This window comes from Pogona vitticeps, chromosome 5 (assembly GCF_051106095.1).
Source record: "Pogona vitticeps strain Pit_001003342236 chromosome 5, PviZW2.1, whole genome shotgun sequence".
NCBI classification, from domain to species: Eukaryota; Metazoa; Chordata; class Lepidosauria; order Squamata; family Agamidae; genus Pogona; species Pogona vitticeps.
Genome location: NC_135787.1, coordinates 40039935 through 40053456, shown reverse-complemented (window position 1 = coordinate 40053456; position 13522 = coordinate 40039935). Strand labels below are relative to the sequence as shown.

At 41.3% G+C, this 13522-nt stretch overlaps 1 protein-coding gene across 1 annotated transcript in view; it reads left to right on the top strand.

Annotated features, from left to right (window-relative positions):
- RNF150 (ring finger protein 150) overlaps positions 1 to 13522 on the top strand; it is a 126218-nt gene that overhangs the window by 110919 nt on the left and 1777 nt on the right. The gene's annotated exons all lie outside the window — the stretch shown is intronic.

Genomic DNA, 13522 nt, shown 5'->3' with positions numbered 1-13522 from the left:
TGATAATCATCTGAATTGAATCCGCCCATTCCTGTCCATTTTAGTTCACTGACGCCCAGGATGTCAATGTTTATTCTTGCCGTCTCCTGTATCCAGCTTTTTCAAGGTTCATAGATCTTACATTCCAGGTTCCTATGCAGTATTTTTCTTTGCAACATCGGACTTTCCTTTCACTTCCAGGCGCATCCGCAGCTGAGCGTCTTTTTGGCTTTGGCCCAACCACTTCATTAGCTTTGGAGCTACTTGTCCTCCACTCTTCCTCATTATGTTGGACGCCTTCTGACTGAGGGGCTCACCTTCCAGCGTCATATCTTTTAGCCTTTTGTTTCTGTCCATGGAGTTTTCTTGGCAAAGATAGTGGAGTGGCTTGCCAGTTCCTGCTCCAGGTGGATTGTGTTTAGTCAGAACTCTCCACTATGACCTGCCCGTCTTGGGTGTTCCTGCACGGCATAGCCCATAGCTTCTCTGAATTACTCAAGCCCTTTTGCCACGATAAGGTAGCAATCTGTGAAGAAGGGAGACAGACAGACAGTCAGACAGACACAGAGAAAGAGAGAACATGCTTTTCCTGAAACCCTGATGTGCAGCCCTCATAGAGGAGGTGTGCCCCACTGGTTGAAAAATCAGTGAGCTGCAAATTAAAATAGTTTTGCTTGCCTCCTTTATAGATAAAATACCAGCTTTCCTGAGTCTCTCGCAATAAAGATGCTAACCAGAAATACAATTGAAATTTGCTGAATAATCACATTCATGAAGAGTGGAAACTAAGCACAAATAATTTCAATTAACTTCTGTTTCTTGTGAGACACTAGTACCATATCACTCTAGCATGCATTAAAATCATATCTGTGTATTGAAACATATTTTTAATTGAGTAACTTGAGCAGGAACACACCTGGAGACTATCCTTTTAATTAGACAGATTTTCTCACTGGGGAGATTTAACATTTCTCATTAGGAGAGGTTAGTTTATGGTTGTTTTATTTCTGTAGGTAAATATGCATCACCTGTGCTGAGCTGATACAGTTGCTAATTACAGCTTTATTTTAAATAACACCTATTAACTTTTCAATTGCAGTTTATTCCAACTGAGTAACAAAAATGGAATTCTGCACACACTGTGGTTCATGATATGTTCCATTTGTACATCCAGTAACAAACTTCCTCCCCACCCCATCCTCAGTAGATAGTAAATTAACTGTGTTTGTCTGATAATGTCTTCCCCCAAATGGTTCCGTGTACATGGGTGTGCCTCTGGATTAGAAGTACTCTAATGGGTTGAAATAGTGGCTGAAAGGCTGTTGCACAACCACACATGTAACATGAAGTTGCAGATTGGTAGAACACAGTGTGGTAGGATGGAAGTAATATCCATGAGACACTTTTGCGTGCATGTTGCACAACGGTCCTGACATGAACTGCACAACTGATTGCACAACCATGACTTGATCTGTTCAACCACACTGTGAACTGTATGATCTGTTGTGTAATCCTGGCAGATCTGCAGACATTATCTTATATCATGACAACTTGAAGAGTATTTCTGCCACTGTTTACTAATTTTCAGTTCACCGAAGCTGAGTATGTGTGTCTGTAAATTAAAATTTACAAGTAAATTGAGCCAGGAGAACCATTATCCAGACAAGGCAGGTACAACCAGAGACAGGAAGGCTAGCTGCCACCTCTTCTCCTGAATTCCTGTCCCCCTCTTTTTTCTGATGCTTCACAAATATGCTCCATTAACAGCGCCACACTCAGGACTCTGTAGACATGAGCCATTGCAGGAATGGCAGCCTTTAAGATCTTCTATCACCATTAGTTTCCCACAGGCAGTTGCTGAGATCACATCTTCCCAAGTGAATTGCTCTGAGGAAGTATCTTTCTCAGGGTGAGGAAGGAGGAAGGTGAAACATCTAGAGAACTTTGCTAGCTGCTGGCTGGCTGCAGCAAATACCTTAGCAGGGAGCAGGCAGGAGTGCAGCCCACCAAAGTGATGATGATTTGCCCTGCAACAATGTGGGAAGAGAGGGCTGCAGATGGGCTGCTCCAGAAAGTGAGTTGCCTTCATTTACCACCGCTCATAAAATACTAAAAGCAGGTGATTTTTTGAGTCCTGCAGGACACTTCTACAGTCTAAAAATTGGGGGGCAGGAGAAGCAGAAATCTCAAAAAATCATAGTTCCTGAGGCTATGATCTGTAATTAAAGTGAATTCCCATACTGGAAGCTGCAGACTTGCAAACCAGCTGGAGACATATTGGTATCAGATTGTATTGCAGAGATTGTAGTCAATAGGTTTCCTCCATCTCTATAGATACAGTGATGACAGTCACACAGTGTACCTTCCATTGCCTTTTGTTGAAGTACCATGTTTTGTTGAAACATGGTAATCCTGATATCAAAAAAGCCACACAAGGGGGAAAAAATCAATAGAGCTGAATCAGAGTATTACCTAGTGAGTAAAGGAAGAGGAAGCCCTCAGTGTGGTGCCTTCTTTGTTGAGCAGAGGTAGAGTTCCATGTTCTGGTTGCAGATCCTGTCCTGGGTAGCTGTTCAGAGTATTATTACTGTTCATTTATTATTTGCCTTCCCTCCAGTTAGCTCAAGAAAAGGTGTATGTGGCTCTCTTCCCGCTTTATCAATACAGCAACTCTGTGAGTTAAATCAGTGGTTCTTAACATGAGCAATAATGCCCCCCAGGGGGCAATTTCATTTTTCAGGGGGGTGGTAGAACGAAAAGGGGCAGCGAGTGGGGGCGAAGGAACAGAAGGGGGGTGGTAGGGGGGCCTCAGACCATTTTCCTGCATCCATTGTAGTACAGTCCCCAGGCAGCGCTAGAGGGACAGGACAGCATCACCTGCAGTTGGTAAAAAGGAGATGTAGAGCTGAGTATCATCAGCATACTGATGACATCGAGCGCCACACCTCCGGATGACCCCTCCCAGCGGCCTCATATAGATGTTAAACAGCATTGGGGAGATATTTGACCCCTGTGGAACCCCACAATTGAGACTCCACGGGGCTGAAACACTCTCCCCAAGCTGTACTCTCTGGGGGCGGTCCTCCAAGAAGGAACGGAGCCAGGCAAATGGCAAACCACCACTTCCCAACTCAGAGAGCCTCCCCAGGAGGATACCGTGCTCAACAGTATCGAAGGCTGCCGAGATGTCGAGGAGGACCAACAGAGATGTTTTACCCTGTTAGCCTCCCTCAACAGGTCATCGTACAGGGCGACCAGTGCTGTCTCTGTACTGTGGCGTGGCCTGAAGCCCGACTGAAACGGATCCAGGGCATCTGTTTCATCCAAATGCGCCTGAAGCTGGTCAGCCACCACCCTCTCAACCACTTTGCTGATGAAACATTGGTGACGGGCCTATAATTGCCAATTTCGTCCACCACCATGTTAAGTTTCTTTCTTATGGGCCTAATGAGTGTCTCCTTGAGGGCAGGTGGGAACCTGCCCTCAAGGAAAGACCCATTTATTATTGCTGTGGCCCATTCTGTTGTTATCGGCTTGGCTGCTTTGATTAGCCAGGCCGGGCACGGGTCAAGGGAGGAGGTGGTGGCCCAACAGCGATCAAGCACTTTGTCCACATTATCCGGCGTCACAGGCTGAAAGAGATCAAAAGTCACTGGGCTGGACATCTCAGCTCAACTCACTGTATTCAAAAAAGGAGAGAGCTCCTGGCGGATGGCCTCCACTTTAGATTTTTAAAATGCTGCAAATTGGTCCGGTGAAAAACTAGGGGGAGGCCCATCACTCAGACCAATTCCAGATAGGTTGCACACTATACGGAATAACTCCGCCTGCTGATTGATGCTTCGCTTATCCAGTTAGCAAAATATGTACGACAAGCAGCCTTTACCTTAGTCAGGTACAGGCTAGTTGTGACCCTGACAGCTATCCAATTGTAATCCATCGGGTTCTTCCTCCACCTACGCTCTAGCCTTCTCCTAAGCCGCTTCATCGCTCGAAGGCCTTGGTTAAACCAGGGCACAGGCTGAGCTCTGCGTTTGATAGTGTCTTAAATAAGTAAGTAAGTAAGAAAGAAAGAAAGAAAGAAAGAAAGAAAGAAAGAAAGAAAGAAAGAAAGAAAGAAAGAAAGAAAGAAAGAAAGAAAGAAAGAAAGAAAGAAAAAGAAATCGCCGTGGGGAGGGGGGCAATGATAACTTCCTCAATGGCTCAAGGGGGCATTTCTTTCAAAAAGGTTAAGAACCACTGAGTTAAATGAAGCTGTCAGATTGGGGGGAAAAGCTGTGTGATACAAAATTGAAATATTTTTAACCCTATGAAAATATTTCTTAGGCTATAGAAACTATTTTACTTTTCTGTCCTTTTTACAGTCATTTGTATTTCAGTTTTTTAACATCATAAATTCCTTTTCTCAGTTCCATAGTGAGAATATTCACATCCTTACCATCCTTACTTTCTCTGGCTTTAATACCATTCAAGGAGGTTGGGGGAAAGTCTTATTTTGAACAAAAGAAAAACTGGTCTATGCAGAATGACCTGCCTCCTCGCCCTGCCACTAGGTAGATACAGGTACATCATTAAATGTAGGGAAACTTTATAATTACGGTCACTGTTAAGGAAGACCTCATTGTAAAGAGTTCATTTAGAATCTTGATCCCTCAGATTATCAAATGAGCAGACACAAAGCACATCTGTTTCTGTGTGTGCAGTTTCCTCCTTTACATGCTTCTAGCTGCTGGACAGAAGCCCATCTTTGAAACAAGCACAACATTATGGCTCATAGGCCATGTCATAGGCCAGTGATGGTGAACCTTTTTGAGCCCGAGTGCCCAAACTGCAACAGAAAATCAACTTATTTATTTCAAAGTGCCAACACTGCAATTAAAACCCGAATGCTGAGGTTTTAGTTTAGAAAAATCAACTGCTCATGCACTGCAAAGGTTAAAGGCTTGTGTGTTTTTTTTTCCCCTTTGGGCAGTATTAACAAAGAAATACTTACCGGTCCTCCAATCCCCCATTGGGCTAGACCGGTAATGGTCACCATTGCACTCCTGCGCTGGACCACTACACCAGCAGAAGGGAGTGTCAAATTCCAGGATTGGAGGACAGGTAAGTATTTCTCAATGGTGACTTATGGCTCGCGTGCCCACACTCTGTGTCAGCTGTGGCACACGTGCCACAGGTTCGCCATTGCCGTCATAGGCATAAGTCATTCCAGGTACAATTCTGACCCTTCTCTGTTTTTGTACCAGTCTTTTAAAGCTTTCACCCTTCTGGGCAGTTCTTTTGCCAGAGATTTCTACTGAGGCAGGTTTGACACTTGTTGGCACCTTGCCCAGTGAAGTATACGCAGCTCTGAATGTCTTAAGAATAATGAAAAATTGCATTCCCAACAACCTATTTTTCTGTTAAGAGGGAAAGAAGAAATTCTTGAAGGCTTGGCTGTAGCAATGGTTTATTTACTTGTCTCAAGAGCCATGGCATATGCATGATGAAAGTTGCTCAGCAGCTGTACACCATAAAATGCAATCAGAATCAATTTCTAAATTGCATTCATGCTGAAGCCAACTTCTTTGTGTTGGCCATCTTGCTGTGAGGAAGGTAATTTGGGTCTTAAACAGGAATCTGAAACCTGAAGCATGACAATCATTTTACAACAGGATATCATTTTAGGTTCATGACAGTTGGAACAATGCTCTACAAAGCACAACTGTGGATGCTCCCACAGCTGTACTTTCTCTCATGCAATCTTTGTTTATAGTTAATGTTACCATTTAGGACACAGAGAAAACAAGAAACAACAGGTGCAAAATAATACATCCATTACATCAACTGGACCTTCATAATATTTTGGATTAAAGTATATTTGAATTGAAGTACTGTAATGCCATTACATCTGAGATGGTTTCAAGAAAATAAATTGCATTACCAGGTTTGTATCTGTTTGTGTTCAGTGCCCCATTCTTGTAGCCAGAAAAAAAATGACCTTTCTGTCCTTGAGAAATTTTTCTAATAGTCTTCTGACATACTCATTCTCATGTTCCATGCCCTACCATAGGCTCACTAGAACATATTCCAGTGCCACTCATTTTTTTAAAAAAGTATTATTTTAAATAAGGAAATGGCCCTGATATAATTTTACCATAAAGTGTAGGAGAGACATGTGGCCCTCCAGGTGTTCTAGGACTCTAATTCCCATCAGTCCCCAATCAACATAACTGGTAGTCAAGGATATTGCCCCAACAACATCTGAAAGTCTATAGGTAGGCTACTTCCACATTTTAAAAAATGGCTTTTGTAGAGAAAGAAAACATGGGGTAATTCAGTGTGAGTACTCCAAGCAGTTTTTTAATGAATCTACTTTTCCATAAATAATGCATCTCTGCCTTAAATAGACTGGCCTAAATCCAGTTAATAGCCCTAATGAGAGAAGACCTATTGAATCAATAGAGCTTACATAAATATTGATATATGCAAACCAAGTCTCTATTGATTTTCTGGATTGACTCTCTTTGGGCAAACAATTGGATTTAAAGCATTTTGGGAAATAATTTGTTTTTAAATCAATGAGAACTTTCTACGTGTTCTTAGATGTGTGGTCTTAAGAACCGTATAAAATCTGAGTTAATGAGCTTTGTAGTTAACCCAGAATCCATGTTTTATTTTAAAACATTTTCTAGACATGTAACTGTGTTTGCCTCTTTAGCTGAAGGCACAGAAAGCAAGAAAATCAAACTGAAATTAGCAGCAGAAGCTGTGGAAACCAGATCCCATTTGAGGTCAAGGCTACTGTGTAGGAGGCTGTTCTAGAAACTGTGGCACATGTTTGATCTTGTCAATGGTGGTGGGAAAACTTTGAAAGAAAATGGAGGAAGAGAGTGACGGCATACCGATAACAGTAGCATTAAAGGGTAACTTGCTTTGTAATAAAGGCAAAAGTGCACACGTGTGTAAATGTTCTGTCGTTTCAGTTGGAAAACCTCAAACTGCAAGATGTGGATCAACACAGCAGGGATGTAAATATGCAAGGAAGACAGCTCATAAGAACATAAAAACTAGTTGTTGTTCTAGTTTAGACAACATTGAGTTTACAGCAGTAGACTTTCTCTGAATGTTCATTAAAAGCTTGTCATGGTAACAGTTATTATTATTATTACTGTTGTCATTTCTGTGCCACCTTCTTCACACCCAAGATGACTCACAGATAATGAAAGAACAAATGCAACTAAAATCATCATAAATTATAATATCACAAAAATAAGTGAACATACACTAATATTTAAAATATTACTTTGTTACCAGTTCAAAAGATTTTATAATGCTTGAAAACACAACAACATATATAGCATCTTGCATCATAACTCCTTGTTTAACAGTCTTGCCTACGTTGCTAAAAATCTGCCTGAAAAGACAGATCTTTGCTTGGAATTGTTCACCAAAAAGGGTCTTGCCTCACATCTTCACCAAATGTTGCTGTGAGGGTGTTAAAACAAAGAGAAAGCCATCCTCATAAGATCTGAAGAGCCAAGGAGGTTCATATAAGACATTTGGTCCTTGAGACAACCCAAATCCAAGCAACACAGGATTTAACGGGTGCCCCATTTAACGATGAATTTGCATATCAATTAACTTTTGCGATCGCATTGCGGTATTTTAAATGGGGAAAATTGCTTTGCGATGATCGGTACCCTGTTTCGCTTACCAATCATCACAAAGCGATGATTTTTAACAGCTGATCGGCGGTTCCAAAATGGCTGCCGGGTAAAAAAAAATGGCTGCCCGCTGTTTTCTGGGATGGATTCCTCGCTTATCAGGCAGCGAAAATGGCCGTCGTATGGAGGATTTTCGCTTATAGGTGAGTCTGAAGCCCATAGGAACACATTGAAGGGGTTTCAGTGTATTCCTATGGGATTTTTAATATCGCATAACGATGAAATTGCTTTGCAGCGATTTTTGCTGCACCGATTATCGTCGCTATGCGAGGCACCACTGTACTATAAACTGCTTCAGATTGTTTCTTAGACTGGCAGCCAGTGATGTTGTTACAGGAGAGTTACATGTTCCCTGCAACCAGCCCCAGTCAGCAGTCTGGCTGCATCATTTTGTAGGTTTCTAAACACTATTTAAAGGCAGCCCCTTGTCAGTTCTTAGTGTCCTTAACATCTAGGACACTGTCTGTCCCAAAGCCTGGGAACATCAAGTTTTGAATACTGCAGTTCCTGGAATCCCAATTGCTGTCTAAAAGAGTAATGTTTCTAAGTTCTGGTCTGACCATAGATAACACAGGTCTGTTGTCATTGCATTTGACTATACTGTATATTTTGTTTTAATGACACAAAGCAATTAGATATTTACGTAATTAGCTATTTGTTTCCCTGACCCCAAAGACTTAGCCGAACATACCCAGAACCCAGAGGCTGAAAGAAGATTATCTTGTTTGGTGGAACACCTCATGTTCCATGTGCTAGTGGCCCAGGTCTAAATGCAGGTTACAACCCCATACCAGAGGTGGAGCTTATGCAGGGTATTGTGCCAAAAGAAGACCAATTGCTTTGAACAGGGCAGCCTATAGATTACACAGGAGCTCCACAGGAACAGCATTTTGGTCTCCCTACTTTGAAAAGGGTATTGGCCTAGGAGGAGTGGATAGCCCACACACCCTCTCACTCACCAGAAGAGGAATACAAGTAATACAAGCAGGTACAAGTAACCTGCTTCTTGTGCGGCTCAGCTGATTGTTGTGGCTGGTGTTGTTTCTGGCTATCTTGTGTGACTAGCCCCTTTCCTACTATTTCGTCTGGTGCACCAGGTGTGTTGGGTAGCATCCCAAGAGGTCAATTGCATCTTTCTCTCCATGCTTCTGTAGGTGCTTGTCTGAGATAGCCCTGGCAGCAGGACATGCTGTGAGCCTTGACCCTGGACTAGCCCTGCTTTTTCTGCCTTTCTGTTTGAAGAAGGGTTTTCTCCTCGTCCCTGTGTCACTCTGTTTTTAAAACTGATTGGAGCTGGGGTTTTCCCTTCCCTCTTCCATCTTTCATTTCATTCCAAGTACAGGTTCTTCCTCTCCCTGTTTCATTCAGTTTGGGATGCCTCCCCACCATTTCCTGCATTTTCAGTCCATTCAAACATTATACTCCATATGAAATAATAAAAGTGGATACTCTGTGGATAGAGTATATCTACAGTAGTATTCAAGGCATTCCCTTATAGCAGCATTAGGAAATATTTGGGGGGGCGGGGGAGCAGCTGGCCAGCAGAACAAATGTGGAGAAAAGCAGCTTGCCATGTAGCAAGAATCAATTTGTTACAGAGTCAATTGTGCATATCGAACACTGTTATGGAGTATAAGCAAATTGTGCCTTAGCCATATTTCACACAGACAGAATCTTGGTCTTGTAAAGCAACAAACAGGGGTAGCTGGTTTCAAACTCTGTCAGACATCAGACATTTTATAGTAGTAGGTGTGACTTGATTTGATAGGAAACACTGCACTAGCACAGAACTGTAACTCCTTTGGAGAATTGGGCCCATTGTCTTTGGACAGTGTATAGAATTTCTTAAAATTGACCTCTGTATTCAAAACCATCATTTAATCGCCTTACAGATAGATCATCTTGTTTAGTTACTCTATTTTCACCTTTCTCTTCGTCCTTTTATAATACTTTAAGGAGGTTTGGGCTGTATTTTGGCCGCTTGCCATTGCTAATACATTTACTTATCTTAGTTTACATTTGGGTTGTTCATAATTTTAGGGACCAAATTGGGTTCTGGTTTACTGCCCTCTGTTCATTTTCTTATATTAAACTGTCTTACATGGTGACTGTATTGACAAATCATGCAGGAAATTCTCTGGAATTGAGATAGTCAGTTTTGCATTATTTTCCATTGACTACACAACATATAAGTCAAGGCAAATCAACAAAGAGTTTTTCCTTCCAATCCATACTATATTCCTCTGCTGCTGTGGCTTCTACTCCCCCCCCCCCCCGGTTGAATGTATTTGCATATGTTCTGGTGGTTTGACTATTTGAGCTGATGCAATGGGCAATCAGAAGCTGACACTCTAGCTTTCTAGTTTAAAGTGGAGAGAGAGAAAACAAAGAGAAACTCTTGGGGGTATCAGTTTTCCTCAACCAAGCACTCCTTTATCTGTAAACAATTTTCTGAGGTTTTCTTTTAAGGCTTGGTGCCAGCTCTTGGGATAAAGATTCTAGAAGGGGTTGGGGTGGAAAGCAAATGAGGAGGAATTTGGCAAAGGATGAAATTGTTTGCAGCTTGTTAAGGTAGCTCTGCTGTAGCCATGCCTCCTGTAAATCTGAACAGCTGCAGTACAGCTATCTTAATAAGGTGCTAACAAGTACAGTACAGATTAGCAATTTCCTCTGCTCTCTCTGCTGACTGCAGTGTGATCTGCTAGACTGCATTTAAAGCAACGTCCTGAGTACAACTTCACAGCAGATCATTTCACATTTTTCCTGTTTTGAAGTTGCACCTTTATATAGACTTTAAATGCTCTTCATATCATTTTAAAATGATCCATAGGCTCCCTTCTGTAATTCTAAATTATGATGATTAAAAATGTTATGACAATTTAATGTTTTGATCTGGAAAAAAAACCAGTGGCAAAAATCTTGTTGGGTTTATATAGCATAAACCCAAATATTGCATAATTAGTGTAAATGATCATTCTGGTTTTCTGTTGCTTGCTTAATTGCACATTTGGTTGTTAGAACAGATAGAAAACTGCAAAAACAGCTTGCACAATTTCCCTTGTATGTGAAATATTTTGCAATAGGATTCTGTCCTCTGGCTACCAAAGCCATGACAGGTGACTGAGAAGCATCTTTCTACAGAGAGTGATCCATTTCCCCCACTAGCCTCCTCCCTTCTTCCTTAACCTACATTTTCGACCGCAAGAGGGAACATTATTTGAGAGAGAATGGGAGCTTGCATGTTTCATTAAAGATCCTCGTTAGACATGAGCGCGAATCAGAAAAATGGTGATTCATTTTGATTCATGATTCGTCAACGTTGACGAATAACAAATTACAAATTTGTGTTTTTTCTGATGAATCAGTGTATCAGTTTATTCGTGAAGGCTTTCACGGCTGGGATCTAATGGTTGCTGTGGGTTTTTCGGTCTCTTTGGCCGTGTTCTGAACCTTCAGAACACGGCCGAAGAGTCCGAAAAACCCACAGCAACCAATGTATCAATTGATTTTTTTAATTTAAGAACCCTATAAAATGCCCCCCAAAGCATATAGAGACACCATATTTGCAGGGAAGTGTCCTCTAACACTCCTCTACAAACCATTTGTGTTTGGTAAAGATTAGGTTTCAAACATCCAAGTTATACACCCACAAAGTGTATCTCCCCAAGATAGTGCCCTTTAGCAGCTGGCTTGCAGAAACCCTATCTTTACCAGACTTTGAGGGTCTGTAGAGGAGAAGCTTCTTTGTGATGTTTGTGTCTCTAGGTGCCTGGGGACAACTTTCTGGGAGGGGGGGTAGTTGTGGTTGTATAACATGGACATCTGAAACCCAATCTTCACCACACATGGAATTGTAGAGGAGAGTCAGAGGTGGCTTCCCTGTAAATGTGGGATCTCTAGGTGCCTTGAGGGCTGTTTTATAGCCAAACAAATAAAACATTGCTAAAAATTCATTGATTCATGATTAATCAGGCATTGATTATATGGATATGAATTGACAAATTAGTGATTTTTAAAATACATTTGGTGACTGATTTTTTAATTCATGCCATCTCTAATCCCCGTGCCTATTTTTTTTTAATGTCATAAAGTTCATTGTATTACTTGGTGCATATATGTTCATAGAAATATAGTTTTGATTGTCCTGATCACAAATACAAAAAAGAGTGGTTAACATGTGATAGTGATTTTTTTAATCCATTGCCAGTGATTGTGGATATAATTTGAGTACAGTACTTTCCTCTTAAACTGCAGTCTTTCAATTTTTACCAATCTGCTTTCTGAACCAAGAGTTGAACAGCAAGATACATGAAAACATAACTGAGAGGGAAACTCAAGATTTCTATTTCCTTCCAAATTTTCAGTACAGTACACACTTTTTCACTTATTTTTCTGCTAGATGAGATTGAAGCTCATTTCCGGAACTTTTGCTGAAAGTCCAAGAAAGTTTCATAAATATTTCCTTTGCAAAAGAAAAAAAGTGGATCCAAAAATTGGACAGTGTGTAGTTTTGAAAGGAGAATAAGCAGAAGAGGCTGCATAACTATTGCTTTCCAGGCCCAAGTCAGCATCCCAGAGATATTCTTTCACTATGTAGCAAGGCCTTTGTCGTCATTTAGTCGTTTAGTCGTGTCCGACTCTTTGTGACCCCATGGACCAGAGCACGCCAGGCCCTTCCACTGCCTCCCGTAGTTGTGTCAAAATCATGTTGGTTGCTTCACAGACACTGTCCAGCCATCTCATCCTCTGTCATCCCCTTCTCCTCTTGCCGTCACACTTTCCTAACATCAAGGTATTTTCCAAGGAGTCTTGTCTTCTCATGAGATGGCCAAAGTCTTTATTTCCAACCCGTTGCATATTTGAAAAAGATTAGTGATTCTGAGCTAGAAAAAGACTGGAAAAGAAAGGATTAAGTGGACTCCGTACCCTTCCCCCACACACACTCAAACTTCCTGTGTAACCAGGTTGTCTTCGTTTGTTTGCTCATTTTAATTTTTATATTTTTTTAAAAAAAAGAACTTTGAAGGAAGGAATCACAAAGTTTCCGGTGATATGTAATTTTGCCCTCTTTCTGCTCGGTTGAACTGACCCATGATGCTGTCTGAATTATACAATTCCCTGCCAGACAAGATGCCTTTTTAAAAATAAGCTACACAATCCCAGCTCAACCTTTCTGAAGTCTGAGAAGCAGTGGATAAAAGGGTTATGAGAGGCTACTGTACTTTATCTAGTCCTTCCAGTGTAATGGATATGCAAGGAACACCATCATCTCCCATGTGATAAAGAGCAACACCTTCCACATCTGCCTTTGCCTCTTTCTTCAAATATTGAAAGCCTCCCTGAGACATTTTATACTGGTAGGTTCCGTCATATTGGTTGTTCTCGGCCAGTTCTGTTCTTGTGACATGCTTGTTTTTCCCCTCTTTTTAAGATGTTGTCCTTCTTCTAGGCTTGCATAATAGAGATGAGTTGGCATAGGAGTCTCAGTTGATCACAGAATTGTCTTGAATGATGGATTAGAAAAATCCTTTAATGAGTTTTCAAAGCACCTATCACTGCTACTGTCCAGAGAGCAGATCGATGATATCACAACAGGGAGCGGAAGAGCCAATTATGGTCTTTAATCATGTTCACTTCATAGGCCTGTACAACTTTATCTTCAGACATTTTGCTATATACATTAGACTGTGCCTACGTTATTTTACTATCATACCCATTTGATACTAGTTGGATTCATTTTCCAAAGGGTATTTGATGGGTGAAAGAGAACCAGTGAGGTTTAATGGATAGAGTAACAAACTAAGACTCAGGAGACTTGGGTTCACATCTCCAGTTGG